Source organism: Symphodus melops (assembly GCF_947650265.1).
Source record: "Symphodus melops genome assembly, chromosome: 9".
Taxonomy (NCBI): Eukaryota; Metazoa; Chordata; class Actinopteri; order Labriformes; family Labridae; genus Symphodus; species Symphodus melops.
Window position 1 is genome coordinate 22741362 of NC_136699.1, and position 6897 is coordinate 22748258.

At 42.9% G+C, this 6897-nt stretch overlaps 1 protein-coding gene across 2 annotated transcripts in view; it reads right to left on the reverse strand.

Annotated features, from left to right (window-relative positions):
• The window catches only part of il1rapl2 (interleukin 1 receptor accessory protein-like 2), a 372021-nt gene extending 365369 nt beyond the window's left edge, over positions 1-6652 (reverse strand). For both annotated transcript variants that reach the window (XM_079353062.1, XM_079353061.1), the window contains exon 1: positions 6568-6652. The gene's annotated coding sequence lies outside the window, so the exon portion shown is untranslated. The remainder of the gene's footprint in view (positions 1-6567) is intronic.
• Between the last annotated feature and the right edge of the window lie 245 nt (positions 6653-6897).

Genomic DNA, 6897 nt, shown 5'->3' on the forward strand with positions numbered 1-6897 from the left:
CTTCATTCAAATTCAGTGCTCTTATCCACCTGTATAGCTTGGACTTCAAAATTTTATTAAAAAAATTAAAAAACAGAGGAAGGCAGCCATTGCTTTCAGCAGAGCCTGTACTGCTGGAAAACACATCATGACAAACTGCTGTGAGAAACAAAATAAATCAGGAATGACTTGTGTAGCCCTCACCATATGTAGTCAGTCACAATAAACAGGCCTTCAATATGCAATTAACCAGGCTGAATGTATCTCTGCCTCTGCCAAAATGCCATTGAGCAAGCTCTTTCATATGGCACAGAAATAAAGCCCCTTTGATCATTTAAGCATGCATGACATTAAATTATCCTAGATTTTCACAGAAGTGTAAGAATTTCTTCATTGTATGACATCACTTTGATCAAAATTGCTCTTTGAAAATTTGCAACACACAAGTCATAATAGTATCACCCACGCCAGGCAGCGTACGACTGATCAGAGGTTTCTATGGAAAACAGAAGACACAATCAGAGCCTCAGAGAACCACAGCGCTCCAGAGCAACTAGGCTTCAAGAAATGGAAAGCAGACAGCTGTTTCTCCATTCATAACTGCATAAATGTTTTTACTGGATCCATTTTACCTCAGCTATGAGCACGCAGAATGGTCACATAAGCTGATGAGCAGTGAGTTACGATGACATGAGGCTCATCGGAGCTTTAAAAGCAGCTTTACAAAGGACATGGTAAATTAAGGGTTTAATCTCTCAGTCATCTGTTAAAAAAGTATTTGAACAACTAATAATTTACCAAAACCATAAGTTAAATAAAAATTAAAAGAATTACACGGCTGTGTTAAATACCTGATTTTGTAGTCAGGTAAGTAACCACCACCATCGTAAAGAAGAACAAACGAGCAGACATTATGGATTCAGCTCCTATCAAAGTGATCATGTGATCATAACAATTAGTGGAAAGAAGTTTAATTTGGCGTTGGGTCTGTTTACTGTTGGAAAAGGAGAAAGAAGAGGATAATAACAAAGGAAGGAGGTTTAAAGATGTAAAAACTGTAAACCTGGGGCGCCGATAGCTCAGCGGCAGCGACAGCGCGCGTACCATGTTGCGAGGCTTTGCTCCTCGCGCGGGCGGCCCGGGTTCGCGTCTGGCCTGTGGCCACTTTCCCGCATGTCTCTCCCCACTCTCTCCCCCTTTCCGACTCTATCCACTGTTCTATCAATAAAGGCAAAAAGGCCAAAAATAAATCTAAAAAAAAAAAAAAAAAACTGTAAACCTCAACAGAGAAATTAACATTAACATCTAGTGATAAAAAAAAGTTAAAAAAAAAAAAAGTTTCAAATTCTCCAGTTCGTCGAGTGTCCACTAGTGGCCGGCTGCAGAAGCACAGGAAGTCACATAAACACTCATTAAAAAGAGTCGTTTTTACAGCAGAGCTTAACACGTTTACAGCCTGGTGCAAAAAAACACAGAGGTCTGGTTAGCTCATGCCTAGACCTGCACACACTGCGCAGGGGTGTAACGGGCAGTGGATGGACATTAAACAGAAGACAAAAATTACGTCAAACTGCCAATCATGTTGCAGGGATATGGGTAGGTGGGTTTGCAGACGTTTTAAGCAGAATTAAAACATAACTGAAATTAGCGTTAGCGACACAGAAGCACTGAGAATACCAGCTCAAAGGAGAAAACGTTGTTGACAAGAAAGGACGCTGAACTGAAGGAGATAACTGACATGTTGGATATTTACAGTCAGACAAAAACGAGTAACATGCTCTGTTAACTGTGCTGAAGACGAGTGCAGTTAAAATGTGCAACCTTCAGACCGTTCACTGTTTGTCACAATATGACCCCAGAAAAACACGCTGACCAAATGTCCCAGTCCAGTATTAGTGTGGTCCATATTGTAGATTACACAAACAGTGTATGATGTTGACCCTCAGTAAGTAGCAGGCCAGTAGGCTAAGTGTTACTAGCCAGCAGCTAACTGTCATATCAGCGTTTTTAGCTCTGTGCACTGAGCATGTGGTGAAATGTTCCTAAATGACAACAAAGAATAATTAAACTATAAGTATACGGTTTGTGTCTACTTTCACTCAGATTAAATTTGAAATAATCAATGATTTAACATTTGTTGTGATAACTATCAATATAGACTGATGTGATATTTTTCATCATTTCGCCCGTCCTGGGTGAGGGTGAGGTCATTCAGGCTTCATGCATTAACATTTACAGTCTATGTACTGAATGTTTCATGCCTCTCATCAGGGCAGGTCCTCCTTCTCCTATGTGGGCTGTCTGTCTTGCCCTGTCTAATCCTCATGTTTCTCTTCCTGGGTCTGAGTGTGGTGGGTGTGGTTTTCTCCTCAGGAGGCACCAGTATCACACCAGTAATCAACCCAGGCTCTACAAAACTCCCAGATTGTATCTGACTTGTCGCCAGCGTGTACGAATTCAACCTCTGCCATCAGAATAATTTTGTCATTTTTGTATTTTTCTGCCTGTCTCAGATTGCCTGCTGATCACTCAGGGACACTTCACAACCACCACTCACCGGATCCTGGGACTTCTCACCCCTCTCCCTTTTGCACCTTTTTTGAATCACTTTGTAATAAATTCCTGTTCACGTATCCCCCCTGTCTCCGTCGTGTTTTAACATGTTTTAACTGTTTATCCCGACACGCAACGTGATCAAAGGAAGAAAGAAGTAATTTTTAAATGAATGAAATCTTTTCTCCATAAGAAGCCGTGTAATAAGCAGGATAAGGTATCGTGAGCAGGTTGATATCGAATCAAATCCAAGTTATGTATCTGGCCCTTTACACACCTCATGTTTAACAACATACAAACACAGGAAAACAAGAACAGGAGAAGGAAAGAAACTTGACATCGAAGAGAAAAATCAGGAGTGATTAGAGGTCATAAAATCAGAGTGATCATTTCAGTCCTAATAATTATAGAGACTTGAGCAGAGAAAGCTGTGCTGGTTTAGTTGTGGACTTCTTAAGATGTCAATAGTGGGTGAAAGGGGGAAGTGAGTTCCATAGTTTTGGGGCACAGATAGAAAATGGCCTCTCCCCACAACACTTGGTCCTGGATCTCTGAAGAGACAAGAAGCCTTTGGTCAGATGATGCTAGTCCTCTGACTGTGTGAGAAGGGAACAGCAGTTCAGTGATGTAGGAGGGGGCCAAACCATGTAACGCCTTACAAACAAACAAGAGGATTGGTAAATTTGATTCTGTTGCTAAGTGGCAGACAGTGTCGGGAGGAAAAATGGGAGTAATATGCTCCCTCTTGGAACTTGTCAAAACTTCTGCTGCTGTGTTTTGAGCTGGTTGAAGATGAGATAAAAAGGACTGTCTGATGAGTTGCAGAAGTCAAGGCGACACAAGGCGACAGCGAACGGCTGTGACCCAGTTGGTAGAGGCGGTCTTCTTTCAACCAAAAGGTTGGGGGTTCGATCCCCAGCTACTTGTAATGTAAACATAGCTTTGAATAGTCAGAAGACTAGAAAAAGTGTGATGCAAGCTCAAGTCCATTCATCATGTACTGGGTGTTTCCAGGTCAGAGGTACAGAGAATTGATCTGAGTTTGGAGATGATGCAGAGCAGCATTAAAACCTAAGTCAGAAATGACAATCCCAGAGGAACGCCTGCAAGGTGGGACAAGACCGCATCGGGTCGGGTCTGGTTTCCGTTCCACGATAACAACTCATTCACTATCCACTATCCCTTACATAATGATTTGGAAGAGATTGTTGGTAAAGCAAACATTGTTTAGCTAAATGCGTTGAAACTGGAGACTCGATGAGAGAGAAAGGGACATTTGAAAAACTGTGCAGTTTCACTGGGCAGATCTGCTGCCATGTGATATGAACAAAGGCTTCAGAAAACCGACGTGAAGAACATTTTGGCGAGATCGGTTACTCCACCAAATGTGTGTTTAGCCTCAGGCAACAAGCAGAACACAGTCCTCAACAGCGTAGCTCTAATACATGTAATGCTTCATGCAGCACCAGGAGAGCGAAGCCAACAGGAAGCAACACATTGCCTTCACTGCTTCTGAGTAACTGTTTGTGTTTGGTTCTCATATTTTCATTTGACAGTTTTTCAGGGATTTCCAGTAGAAAACCATAAAGTCGACTATATTAAGAATCATCGGTGCAACCAGAATGAAGGTACAATATTTCATATCTACAGTCATACAACTCATAGCTGTTCAACAGCCTCCTCTCTCTCCATCTCGCCCACTCTTTCTCTCGTTCATCCTGCTGTGCTTTCAGCCAGTCTCCCCCTCTCTCTCGTATATCTCCAGCTCCTCTCTGCACCTCGTCATCCTCGCCACAATTTATAGATCTCTCCCTCCCCTCTTCTCTCCCGTCTTTAAATCTGCCGTCCCTTCTTAATTCACTAGAGCTCCTCTTCGCACATCGCTCTAACTCCGAGCTTTTCCTCAGCTTTTTCCTCTGTCTACCTTGCTGCTAGCTGTATCGAGGTAATCTCAGTTTTTGTTTTTCGTTTACTCTTTCGTCTTCACAACCGTTCCACTGAATTATCTTTTTTAACATGTGGGGAGGAGGTTAACAAAGTGCTCCAACTTTCTAAATAAGATTCACTTTTATTCAGTGGCTCAGCATAGATTCAGTAAATCACTGGAGCCCTGGGTAATAAAATAAATGAGCTTTAGCACATAGCAATTACAACAGAGAGAACAGCAGTAACTCCTTCCATTTCCTAGCCTTTTTTTTTTTTTTTTTACCTCCACAGTGATCTGTCTACCTCATCTTCTCTATACCTGCATGCTGTGTGCTCTCTCTGTTTTTACTTCATGGTCGTCTCTGGTGGGGAAAAGTAATACAAAACGGATGTATTCAAGTGGTCTGCTGCACATAATGAGAATACTCCCTTGAATGACTACATTTAAGTTTCCAGACAATTGCATGTTGGTATTTCTTTTTCAACGAGTTAAGGATCAGACTTTGTCTTCCAAAAGGATTCTTCTCTCACATGCTCGGCTCTCCTCCCCATCTCACTGATAATGAATGGTCACTGTTGGTCAGTGGACAGACTCATTCTGCTGCCAGTCCATCCACCCACTGGTCAATTCTGTACGACATTGGCTTCTCACTATAAATCAACACGCACACACACACACACAACTGCAGCACCTGATGGGAGAGCGCTCTGACGATTGATGCACACGTAGGTGCTAAACGGCCAAGATAATTAAACCCATGCATCCCTCCACAGTTAGATGACAGACAGACATACACTATGTCTGCCACACTCAGAGAGAATAAAAAAGGGAGCGAGAAGGCTGGAGGAAGGGAGAGAATGCACCTGCTGGGCTGTAAAGCACTCAGACAAACAGCGTCTGTGTTTGGGAAGACTTGAACAAATGGGAAAATTATACAGTGGAACCAAAATGGCATCCTTTCAGCCAAAGGTGCTTTGCCCAACCAGGCTAATCGGAATTCTTGGAGCGTGTATTCACTTCCTTCTTTATATTCGAGTGGGGGGTTTTTTATTAAGATTTTTACACACACAAAAAACCTGCAGTACAATGCTAAGACAAGCATGCACTCCTGAACTGTCCTGACGGTGTGAGGCCTGAGAACACGTCTCTGTTGAATCAATCAGACAACTATACAACACCAAATAACCTCAGATAAAGCATTGAAAGATTCAAAACCATTACATTTAAATGGTCTAAGTAAGGATGAGAAATGTCAACATGGCAAAACAATAACATAGCACACACGACATGTAGCCTACAGGGACACCAAAACCTTTCTGAAACATAAAACACTACAGCTGAATGTCACCATACAGAGATACAACGTTGCTAGAAATGAGCACACACATACACAAACAGAGATGCACAATGAGTTCACAGGGATCTCCCGTCCTCTGGAGCTTCTGTGTCTTGCTCATATGGGCCGGAAGCCCTTGTTTGTACTCAGCGATATGTGTAACGGTAAAAGAAGAGGAGGGGGAATCATCCCGAGCAGACGGAATCAAATATTAACTTGTCAAAAACATATTTGCTACATCTATTTTTTGCTGACTTTGTGTGTGTGTTGATCCTGCTCTACATCTCCGGATGAATGCTCCTGTCCTCTTGAGGGCCCGTCTTTCACTCACGGCGCCCGGCTTTTAGTGCACTTGCGATACTTTAGACACACATTTCATGCGGTTTGGTGAATGAATAATGGAAAGTGTGATGGCCTTATGGTGAGTTCAAAGACCAAAAATAGTCAAATCAACGTGTGACAGACTTTGTATCGGTGTGACTTCAGCATCCCTCTGTTTAAACCAGGCTCATAGGTAATTCATGAACGCACACACCATCAGACGACACACACACGCGATCTCTCTTTTTCACTCGTGCGTAAAAACGCTCCCTCCGCCACTCAGTCTCTCACCTCTCACATACACCCACATAGTCGAGCGGATAACTCTCTCTCTTTCTCGCTCTCGCTTCGTGTCTCCCTCTTTCACACACAAGCTACACGCACACAACGAGCGCGTGAACTAAACTCGTCACACATGTGCGCACAACCTTGGAGGGTAGAGCAGTCTTACCTGGTGTTTCGGAGGAACTGTTACTGAATCCAGGAGCGCTTCTGTGCGGAATCTTGACCTCACGAAATGTCTAAATGTGCTGAAATAATCCCACCTGCGGACCTCTTTTTTTGTAGATCTTCTTCCCTTGGTGCAGCCAATTTCGTCAGCTCTCGCGGAGACGCGGATACGGGGGGAGATAGATATATAAAGAAAGGAGGGTCGTTTCTTCTCCTCCTTTCAATCCAGTAACAACAGCGTGTGACAGCACAGCGTGGTTGCAAAAAAAAGAAAAAAAAGAAATGAACAATAAAATCACTTTGGTCTTCTATCCTTCCATCTTCTGGGTGT